Below are 12,631 nucleotides of genomic sequence, written 5' to 3' on the forward strand. Positions count from 1 at the left end.
GTATCTGTTAATCCCAAACTCCTAATTTATCCCTCCCCACATTTCCACTTTGGTAACCATAAGTTTGTTTTCTATGCCTGTGAGTCTGTTTTTGTTTTGTAAATAAGTTCATTTATATAATTTTTATAGATTCCACATATAAGTCATATCATATGTTATTTGTGTTTCTCTGTCTGACTTACTTCACTTAGTCTGGTAATCTCTGGGTCTATCCATGTTGCTGCAAATGGCAAAACTTAATTCTTCTTATGGCTGAGTAATAGATCATTATATAAATATATATATATATATATATATATATATCTCCCACATTTATGATATATATGTTGAACAACTTTTCATATGCCTGTTGAACATCTGTATGACATCAGGGTGCATGCATCTTTTTGAATCAGAGTTTTTGTCTTTTCCAGATATACGACCAGGAGTGGGATTGTTGGATCATATGGTAGTTCTATTTTTAGTTTTCTAAAGAACCTCCATACTGTTTTCCATAGTAGCTGTACCAATTTACATTCCCACCAACAGTGTAGGAGGGTTTCCTTTTCTCCACATCCTCTCCAGCATTTATTGTTTGTAGACTTTTTGATGATGGCCATTCTGACTGGTGTGAGGTGATGCCTCACTGTAGTTTTGATTTGCATTTCTCTAATAATTAGCAATGTTGAGCATCTTTTCATGTGCCTGTAGACCATCTGTATGTCATCTTATGAGAAACATCTATTTAGGTCTTCTGTTCTGTTCAGACCCATTTTTTGATTGGATTGTTTGGTTTTTTTGATATTGAGTTGTATGAGCTCATACAACTTATATATTTTGGAAATTAATCCCTCATCAGTCACATTGTTTCCAAATATTTTCTCCCATTCCATAGTTTGTCGTTTCATTTTGTTTATGATTTCCTTTGTTGTGAAAAGGCTTATGTGTTTGATTAGGTCCCATTTTAAATTTTTTTGCTTTTATTTCTTTTGCCATGGGAGAACAATCTAAGAAATTATTGCTATGATTTATGTCAGAGAATGTTTTACTTATGTTCTCTTCCTGGAGTTTTATGGTGTTGTGTCTTATATTTAAGTCTTTAAGCCATTTTGAGTTTACTTTTTTGAATGGTATGATGGAGTGTTCTAATTTCATTATTTTGCATGTGCTGTGCAGCTTTCCTTACACGACTTGCTGAATAGGCTGTCTTTTCTCCATTGTACATTCTTACCTCCTTTGTCAACAAGTAATTGGCCATAGGTTGTGTGTTTATTTCTGGGCTTTCTATTCTATTCCATTGATCCATATTTCTGTTTTATACCAATACCATGATGCTTTGATTACTGTAGCTTTGCAGTATTGTCTGAAGTCTGGGAGGGATATGCCTCCAGCTTTGTTCTTTTTCCTCAGGATTGCTTTGGCAATTCTGGGTATTCTTTGATTCCATATAAATTTTAGGATTATTTGCTTTAGTTCTGTGAAAAATGTCATTGGTAATTTGACAGGAATCACATCAAGTCTATAGATTGCTTTGGGTCATATGGCTATTTCAACAGTATTAATCATTCCTAACCAAGAGCATGAGATATCTTTCCATTTCTTTGAATCATCTTCAATTACCTTTATCAATGTTTTTATAGTTCTCAGCTTATAAGCCTTTCATCTCCTTGGTCAGGTTTATTCCTAGATGGTGTTTTTGTTTTTGATACAATTTTAAAAGATACATTTTTTTACTTTCCCTTTTTGATATTTCACTGTTAGTGTAAAGAAATGAAACAGATTTCTGTATGTTAATCTTGTATCCTCTTACCTTGCTGAATTTATCAGTTTTAGTAGGCTTTGTGTGGAGTCTTTAGCGTTTTGTATATACAGTGTCATGTCATCTTCATATAATGACAATTTTACATCTTCCCTTCCAATATGGATACATTTTATTTCTTTTTCTTGTCTGATTGTGGTGGTTAGGTCTTCCAATACTGTGGTGAATAGAAATGGTGAGAGTGGACATCCTTGTCTTGTTCCAGAATTTAGTGGGAAGGCTTTCAGCCTTTTACTGTTGAGTATCATGTTGGCTGTGGGTTTGTCACAAATAGCTTTTTTATGTTGACATATGTTCCCTCTATAACCATGTTGAATTTTATCAAATGCTTTTTCTGCATTTATTGAGATGATAATGTGTTTTTGTCTTTTCTTTTATTGATGTGATGTGTCCCATTGATTTGAGAATGTTGAACCATCCTTGTGACACTGGAATGAATCCAACTTGATCATGGTGTATGATCCTTTCTATGTGTTGTTGGATTCGGTTTGCCAATATTTTGTTGAGGATTTTGGCATCTATATTCATAAAAGATATTGGCCTGCAATTTTCTTTTTTGTTTTTGTTCTTTTTTGTCTGGTTTTTGTATCAGGGTGATGATGGCTTCATAGAATGAATTTGGGAGTGTTCCCTCCTCTTCAGTCTTTTGGAAGAGTTTGAGAACTCTTCCATAAATTCGTTGTATGTTTGGTATATCTCCCCAGTGAAGCCATTCAGTCCTGTACTTTTATATCCAGGGAGTTTTTTTGTTTTTGCTTTCGTTTTTGATTACAGACTCTATTTTACTTCTACTGATTGATCTCTTCAAATTATTTCTTCTTGATTCAGTTCTGATGGGTGGTATGCTTCTACAAAGTTGTCCATTTCTTCTAGTTTGACCAATTTGTTAGCATATAACTGTTCATAGTATTCTCTTATGATTTTTTGTACTTCTATGGTATCGGTTGTGATTTCTCCTCTTTCATTTCTTATTTTGTTTATTTGGGTGTTTTTTCTTTTCTTCTTGGTGAGCCTGGCCAGAGTTTTGTCAATTTTGTTTATCCGTTCACAAAAGCAGCTCTTGATTTTATTGATTTTTTATATTGTTTTTTATCTCTATTGTATTTTCTCTCTGATCCTTATTATTTCCTTCCTTCTGCTGGCTTTAGGTTTTGTTGATTTTTTCTAATTCTTTCAGGTGGAAGGTTAGGTTGTTTATTTGAGATTTTTTGCTTCCCTCTTAGGACTGCTTTTGCTGCATCCCATAGATTTTGTATGGTTGTATTTGCATTGTCATTTGTCTTGAGGTATTTCTTTATTTCCTCTTAGATTTTGTTGTTGACCCATTTGTTCTTTTAGTAGCATGCTGTTTAGTCTCCATGTAATCTTTTTTTTTCTTGTTTCTCTTTCTGTGGTTAATTTCTAGTTTCATGCCACTGTGGCCAGAAAAGATGTCTGAAATAATTTCTATCCTCTTAAATTTGCTGAGGCTTGTTTTGTGTCCTAGTATGTGGTCTATCCTAGAGAATGTTCCATGTGCACTTGAAAAGAATGTGTATTCTGGGGAGGGGGGTGTTAGGTGTAATGTCCTGAAGATATAAAATGAGTCTAACTGTTCTGTTGTATCATTTAGAATCTCTGTTGTCTTACAGATTTTCTGCCTGGAAGATCTGTCCATTGATATCAATTGTGTATTAAAGTCTTTTAATATTTTGTATTCCTGTCAATTCCTCCCTTTATGTCTATTATATTTTTTATATATTTAGGTGCTTCTATATTGGGTGCACTATGTTAATGAGTTTAATAACCTCTTCTTGTGTTGCTCCTTTTATCATTATATAATGTCTTTATTTTTCTTTATGGCCTTTGTTTTAAAGTGTATTTTGTCTAAATATTACTAGCCCCACTTTCTTGTCATTTCCACTTACATAAAATATTTTTTTCCATGCCCTCAATTTCAGTCTATGTGTGTCCTTCACCCTAAAGTGGGTCACTTGTAGGCAGTGTTTTGTAGGTTCTTGTTTTATTATCCAATCTGCCACAATATATCTTTTGATTGGATTATTTTGTCCATTTGATGTTTAAAGTAATTATTAATAGGTATGTATTTATTTCCATTTTAAAACTTGTTTGCCAGTAGATTTTGTATTTCTTATTTGTTCCATTCTTCTTTTCTTGTTTTTCCTTTTGTGGTTTGATAGTTTTATTTTGTATATGCTTGAATTCTTTAATTTTGATTTTTGTGGATCTAATTGGTTTTTTTTTTTGATTTGTGGTTACCCTGGTTTTCAAGTATGTTAACTCATTGCAGTATCTACTTGCTTTAGACTCGTAGTCATGTAAGCTCAAACATAGTCTAAAAGATCTATATTTTCTTATTCCCCTCCTCTACTTCTTGTGATTTTGATGTTCTTTTTTACATATTCATGTTTATCCTTTTGATGTTCATTGTAGTTATGATTCCTTTCAAGAAACTTTTTGATAATTTTTAGATTTGTGTACTGGCTTATTTAAGTGATCTACATTTCTTTTATATATTTGCATTTCCTATTGTAATTTTCCATTTCCTATAGATTCTTGCTTTTTTTTTCTATTGAGAGAAGACCTTTCAATTTTTCTTTTAGAATAGGTTTAATACTTCTGTATTCTTTTAGATTTTGCTTGTTTGAGAAATTCTTTATCTCTTCTTCTATTCTAAATTATAAGCTTTCTGGGTGGAATATCCTAGGATGCAGGTTATCCCTTTAAGGACTTGTAACATATCTTACCACTCCCTTCTGACCTGCAACATTTCTGTAGAGAAATCAGCTCATAGACTTATGGGGGTTCCCTTGCAACTGATTGCTTTCCTATTGGTGCCTTTAGAATCCTCTCTTATCTTTAAATTTTTCCATTGTAATTATGATATGTCTTGGTGTAGGTCTGTTTGGGTTCATCTTGTTTGGAACCTCTATGCTTCCTGTACTTGGATATCTGTTTCTTTCCTTAGATTTGGGAAGTTTTCAGGCATAATTTCTTCAGCTACATTTTTAAATCACCTTTCTCTTTCTTCTCCTTCTGACACCCCTCTTATGTGTACATTGGCAAGCTTTATATTATCCCATAGGTCTTTTTTTTAAATTTGTCTTTCTGTTCTGATGGGGCAATTTCCATTATTCTATCTTCCAGATCTTATTCATTCTCTAATTATTTAGTTTGCTATTTTTGCCTTTAGATCAGCTTTCATCTCGGCAGCTGAATTGTCTAATTTGGATTGGCTCCTCTTTATACTTTCTAGTTCCTTATTACAGGGATCTGCACTCCTATAGATACTCTTTCTTAATTCCTTCAGCTTTTTTTTTGCCTATTTTTTGAAATTGGAGTCTGGTAGACTGGAGAGGTCTAGTTCATCGTTTGTTCTTTCAGGGGATTTCTATTGTTCTTTTAATTAGGAGTAGTTCCTTGCTTTTTCATTTTATTTATATTTATCTGACTCTATAATTTTAGGAGAAATGGTTATCTGCTGTGACATTGGAGGGCTGATTTTATGTGGAAGGATTTTATTTTATCCCTGTGTAGGCTGTATCAGTCTAATATTTTTGGTGTGAGGGCTGTTTTTGGTATGTATGCCTGACACGTCCTTCCTCAGTGTGCTGGACATTATCCCCTTGATAGGGGGTGTGATTGGAATTGTGGTGACCAGACCCTGCTGTGCATATTGAGTGGGGCCTCCTCTGTGCTCTGTTCTCACAGCCCTGTCAGAGGCAGGATCTGTTTCCCAGTTTTTGGAGTAGAAGCCTTATCTTGTTCTAAGCTGTGATCTGAGGTAGGTGGGACTGCAACATTCCCGCTGGGAAAGAAACCACTGCATATTCCTCCCTAGGAGGTGTCTACCAGGATGTCCATTCTGTGACATTGCCTGCCACCCAGACTGTTTGCCCACAAAGTACACTGTTGTTGGTGCTCCCCTCAGCCCCACCTCCACTGTGGTAATGCCAGTAAATCAGCTCAGATTTTAGTCTCACTTCCACATGTGGGTGCCCACAAAGCCTGCTGCTGATTGTGCTGGACTCACCTCAGATGCAGGAGCACCAGTAATTGGCTTCAGTGTCCCTCAGGTGCTGTGCTCACAAAGCTGCCTGTGTAAACCCACCAACATAAACCCTTCAAAGCCACGCACCCACACATGCTGTGGGAGCGCAGGGAATTGGCTCATATTTCAGCCCCATTTCCACTGGTGTGCCACAGGAGCATCAGTAATCAGCTCTGATGTCCCCCAGTCATTGCACCCACAAAGCCACTGGCTCAAAAGCCCACTGAAGCTGTGCCCTGCTCTCACTGTGGGAGCACAAGCAATCAGCTCACATTTCAGCCCTGTTTTCACTTGTGGGCAACAAGTCTGTGCTTGTGCATCCTAAAGCTCATAGTGGCAGAGCCACACCCACTGTGAGCACTCTGAGAATGAGGATGCCATGGTGGAGCCATGCCCCTCCCTTCATGCACATGTTGACAATGGGACTCCTATGAAAGACCCAGTCTCCATTCTGTGCACACTCCAGTTGTGGCCCAGACCACCGTCCAGGCCCTTCCAACTGTCTCTGTATAGCCAAACTGCGTCCTCTCCCCAGGTCTGTCCACTGAAATCCAGCCACTGTGCACACAAGCAGACATGGATCTCAGGCTGGGAAGGGCAATGACGTGGCAAAGACTGTCTATGATGGTCTCCCTCTACCCTGCATGCCACAAGCTGGCTCCTGTACTCTCCTCTGAGCCTCTGAAGCTCCCTATCTGTCCTGGATCACTTCCCAGACAATGAAGGAAGTTCCCAGGGTGAGGGAACCTTTCCTCTTTCATAGCTCCCTTCCCAGTAGGTAGGTTACATTCCAATTCCTTTATTCCCCTTTCGTCCTATCCAGTTATGTGGTGAACTTTCTTGCAGCTTTGACTGTATGGGATCTTCTGCCAGTGTTCAGTAGGTATTCCATGAGAATTCTTCCATGTGTAGATGTATTTGTGGAAGGAAGTGTGCACATCCTTCTACTTTGCCATCTTGATCTCCCTTCTTCAAGTCTTTTTTATAATTAATTAATTAATTAATTTTTGGCTGCATGGGTCTTCATTGCTGCACACTGGCTTTTCTCTAGTTGCAGAGAGTGAGGGCTACTCTTTGTTGTGTTGTGTGGGCTTCTCACTGCAGTGGCTTCTCTTGTTGCAGAGCACGGGCTCTAGCTGCATGGGCTTCAGTAGTTGTGGTATGCAGGCTCAGTAGTTGTGGCTCACAGGCTCTAGAGTGCAGGCTCAGTACTTGTGACACATGGGCTTAGTTGCTCCACGGCATGTGGAATCTTCCCTGACCAGGGCTCAAACCTGTGTCCCTTGCATTTCAGATGGATTCTTAACTACTGTGTCACCAGGGAAGTCCCTTCAAGTCTTTTAATTAGTGATTCGGTTTTGTGATGGGACCATTGTACAGTATGAAGACTCTGCCTCCATCACTCCTGTAAATTTCTCAGTTGCCTGAGAAAGCCTTAACCAACTGTCTCTGGGAAAGTAGTCTTGTCCCTCTTCTTTGGAGCAAAGCTCTCATGTAATATTTTCATTTTTACCTTGAAAAATTCGGCTAAGGTGGCCAAATTGAGGAAAAACTTCAGGTCAGTCTCATATGTATCCACTCAGCCCAGACCACTCAGTGTCTTTCAACTGAGTAAATCCCAGTGTCTTTCAACTCAGTGTCTTTCAACCAGATTCTCCCAGTCTATTTCAGCTAAGAGATGTTTTTTTTTCCAGTATCTTTCAGTTAGGGGGCTGGGTACCTGTTATACACCACCAAATAAAATTCAGGATCATCAACAAAAAATTGTGAGATGCAAGAATCAGGAGAGACTCACCCAAATTTGGCTGGACTCTCCAAGGAGGTAGATGGGCACAAGAGACCTCTGCTGGTACTAAAGATCTGGATTCTCACAGAGTTCAGGTGAAGGATAAAAGTCTGCTCTGTGTCCCTTCATTTGTTGCCTAAACTGTTGCCTGGAAAAAGTAAAGCACAACATGAGAGTTGTGAGTTCAGTTTTATTTGGGGACTTACTAAGGACCATAGCTGTGAGAGAGCCTCTCAGACAGCTCTGCGGAACTGCTCTGAAGTAGGGGGGGCATCAGTATATATATGATTTTGGTGAATGGGGAACATGAAATCAAGCTCCTGTCTTGGTAGAAGGCTGCTGCTAGTTATGAAAAGCAGATATCTCCATTAATAATTTTAATGCTTTTCTAGGTACAAGAAGATGCCAGAAATTGGGTTGTCTTCTCCTGAAAACATCTAACTACCTGAAAGCCCGTTATGCCAGTTTTCCCCAGAGCACAGAGTACCTTATTCCTGATCTCCACACTGAACTCCCTTCAGGGTGTGTTAAAAGTCAACAACTTCAGTGGCTAGTGACTTTATTCTCATAGAACCAGATGGCGAGCAACATTTTTTGTTGTTGTCAGTTAAAAATATATTCCTCAAGAAATACTTTTATGATCTTTTCAAGCAGGGAATGTTGCCTTTACTCCCCCATACATAATTTTCACTTTGTTTTATGTTGTGGTTTGATATTCCATTGTTGGGGAGGAAGACATTTTCCTCTACCTTTCTAGGTTCTTCTGGCTGGGCTAAGAATTAAATTGACATGAGACAGATTAACAGGAGAAAGTAAAATAAAAGTTTAATAACATGTACACACGGGAGAGACCTAGAAAAACTGAGTAACTCATTAAAATGGCTGAAACCCTCACCTTAAATACCATCTTCAACTAAAGAAAAAAGATGATGTTGGAGATAGTAGTGTGGTATTTCAAAGGGGAGGAAAACAATTCACATGGAGATGGAGAAGAAAATGTATGGTAAATAAATGTTTTCTGGACCATGCAGAGACAATAGGACACAGAGTAGACTCTGATCTCTAGGCCCTGCTGAGTTGTCCCCATTCTAGCCCATGTTCTTTGCATATATCTATGGTGATACCTGTATTCTGAAAACAGGCCATTTATATCAACTCTTTAGGCAGTTAGAGGGAAGGTCAAAATTTATTCCTGAGTCTTTTGGGCCTTGATTATTTTCAGCTCAAAGTAATCTAATGCCAAAGAGATATTTTAGCATGGCAAATTTTACTCTCCTACACCATCCAAGAACAAGTCCATCTTGCACTTGGAAACTCCCTTTCTTCCTCTCTGCTTCTAGCCAGAAAATGGGTCTTGTGATTACTTTAGATTCACCTTCATAAACTCCCTATGTGTGCAACTGATTAATAATCTTAATTACATCCCAAAGGTCCTTTTTTCCTGTGCAACATACCATAATCATGGGAGTAACATGAGCATCCAGACATCAAGGGGTTAAATTTATTACTAAACTATTGTCAAAAATGCAGGTTTCTGGTATCCACTCTATATCAGAGATGAGAGACAAATTGGTCATCTTTCACATTTCAACATTCTTCAGGAGATTCCTGACATGTGAGGTTTTGGGCTGGTATTGGGAACTGCAGAGGTCTGGTGCTACTATTGAGCTCTTGTTTTCTTCCTCACTGTTGTGTTGCAGCTGCTTTATTTTTAATTGTGCTCAAAATATTGTGTCATGGACTTCTCAACACATTTGCTATAGAATATAAAGAGACTGATTTTGTATTGCTTCCTCTACCTTAAAATTTTGTTATCAATTATTGGGTTAAAATAATAGAAAATCTATTGAGTCAAAATACTGTGACATATTCAAATGGGGAGACATACATGGAAGACAACAGGTATACAGACATGGCTGAGGGAGCTGTGGAGGACAGTTTGCACCCACAGCACATTGATCTTGCACTTCTGCCCACTTATCAGCTACAAACTGTCTGTATTGTCCCAGATGTAAGTAAGAACAGCTATGACTCATAGTGTTCCATGTGTGAGCACTTTAGACTCACTAGCCCATTTCTTCCTCTCAACAAGTTTGAGAAGGGAGGGTGAAGGGAGGAGGTGAAGACCTGTACCTCACCTAGCATATGGGGGAGGCTGGCTGGAGCCCAGGTCGACTGAGGCCAGATTTTGGGTCTCTGACCCATGAGCCATACAGCCTCAAGGGGAACCTGTTTAATATTCATATGGTCTTAGGGAGACTACAATAATGACAATTAACAAGTTTATGTCAATCATATTAATAAAAAAACTATCCACACTGATTGACCACTTACTATGAGACAGCTGTGTTATATACTGAATTAAATCATTTAATCTGTGGACATTCTTTTAACAGAAATTAAATGTATCTCAATATTGAATCACTATGCTGTACTCCTGAAATTACTATAATATTGTAACTCAACTGTACTTCAATAAATATAATAAAAATTAAAAAAGAAAATAAATGCATCTCTATATTCTGAAATATTTGTAAGAACACTCACCAGTAGTAGCACCACAGTGCAGCAAGTTTCAACTTAGGCCCTGGAATCAGATCATGACTCCACATCATAGAAATGTCTCTCACTATCTGTGGGAGCTTGCACAATTTATTTGGTTTATTTGTCTCTGTGGCCACATCTTCAAAACAAGGAAATATCGGTACCTCCCTGAGAGTGCTGTAGTAACAGTTGTTAGAGAATTAAAAACACTCCCTTTTCTCTGGATAATTTATCATGTGCCTTTTCATCTGCCACATTTTTGTTATTAAGGCTCAACTGCTAAAGCATGTTTCTGTTGGGGCCTCCATATCTACTTTGTACTCTAATGACCTGACAGACACCAGTACTCCCTGTTATCTGTTTATATCCCCTGATAATTTTCTCATGCTTCTATTCTTCCACATAATCAAATGGTATTGATTCCTTATGTACACCTCCCCTTATTTAATCTTCCTCCCCAGATTTCTGAGCTTTAGCTTCCACCTCCCCAGGCAGCCTGTGATGCAGAGGCAAAGTCTAAAGAGAACACAGGATACAGAGGTTTGACCCAGGTTTTTTATACACAGCAACCAAGCCTGGGAAATGACAAGGGGTAACTGGTCACCCCATTTGTGCTTTAAATAACCACCATGTCCCTTTTTTCACCCAGAGCAGAGCTGAGCTCCTCTGGGTGTCCCAGGGCTCACACAGCATGATATTGTAGGTCAAGAAAAATGGGTGGGGACTCTGAATGCAGGGGCTGCATTGTAGCAGTATGGTTAAGAGATTATAAGGGGTTTGTCTTGACACTATTTGTGCAGAACTGGTACACTGTTCTTACACGGTGTGATTATGGTTACATTGGGCAAAATAATGTGCATAAAACCCTCTCTAAGCCACCCCTTGAGTTTCCCTACTTAGCAGTCAGAAAATGTGGCCATGGCCAGTACCTTGGATGAAGGTGTGTTTCTTCTGAGAATTCTGGAACAGACTTTAGATAAGGATGGGGGATGCTTGGCATTTAATTAGTCTCAGCCCCCACCAAATCCTGAGGAGTAAGTTCTGAAATCAGGAGATACCAGGATACAGGCCTGAAATTTCCATGACTAGATTTCTAGTAGGATTGAGCAGTGGCCGATAAATGGGATGTCTAGGACTACAAAATAGAGAGAGGATGAGGGGCTGCTCCCAGGTACAACTAGATTACTTGGATATGAAATACACTTCTGTGCATGAAAGGAGCAAAAGATTATAATACATTTGATAATCCATGTAAAACTTCTATAAGTATATGCAAGTAAATTAAGACTCTTACAGAGATTGAGCAGGACTCATCAGCTTAAGCCAAAGTTAGTCTTCCAAAATGATGCAGATTTCAATGAGTTGTTCAGTAAAGAAATCTTGGAGCAACGCATAACACGAAACTCTCCCTGTCCCCATGGTAACTCCTTCTATTAATCATCAATCTAATCAATTTATCAATGAAGGTTGTCTTGTCTGTGTGCAAATTTCATCCACAGTCTCCACTTACACTTCTTTTTTCAGCACTGATTTTCAGGTGAATTCCTACTGATTATGCCTGTGGTAATTTTTAAATAATGCTTCCTCAGACAGTATTTCCACATCATAGTCACCAAAATGTGAAGTTTACCTTCCTTCTAAAGCTATATAGTTATGTTTATATAGTTAAAAATGTGTAATTCAATAGCAATTAATTTAAAATTTTATTGCATACGAGCAAAAAAACCCAATTTTTTCACAACTACATAACCAGCAGCTAGCACAATGTTTGGGATATTGCCAGTGCTTTCATAGTATATGGGAAAATAAATAATCACATTTTGTTGATTCTGCCTTCTTATCTCTCTTAACCATGTACTTCCTTCCAGAAATTTTACTACCATCAACCTATACAAGATAGCCATCATATATTTTTTAAAATTTCATAATTCTCTTATTTACTTCACTCCATTTTTCAGTAAAATGCTGACTTTACTGAAACACAAATTTTACAAACTCAAATCAATTCATATTACTCTCCTGCTTTAAATTATTCAGTAGTTTCTCACTAGCCTTAGAAGAACAACCTTTGGACCTATGATATCCTTTCAGGCCCTGAAATGTCCAAGCCTGACGCCCTCCACAGTCCATTCCACCCCACTCACCTGCTTTCCACTCTACTTTCTCTTCCTGAGACACAGTAGGTTCTGTGTTGTCGCTTCTGGGATTTTGCACATGTTCTATTAACCTGAAAAAAAACCTCTAAAATTATTCCAATCTCAATCAGTATTTCTAAGACTGCCCAAATAGTTCTAAAATGTAATAACTAGAATAAATGTACTCTATGAGTTTTCCAATCTACACAAATAATGTCCTTTAGGATTACATACTCAAAATAGTTTTTTAAAAAAATATTTCTTTAAATTGTCTCATTAATTATACTTTAACCTCCACAGGGCCTGATAATGTGTCT

The sequence above is a fragment of the Orcinus orca genome, chromosome X (assembly GCF_937001465.1).
Source record: "Orcinus orca chromosome X, mOrcOrc1.1, whole genome shotgun sequence".
Lineage (NCBI taxonomy): Eukaryota > Metazoa > Chordata > Mammalia > Artiodactyla > Delphinidae > Orcinus > Orcinus orca.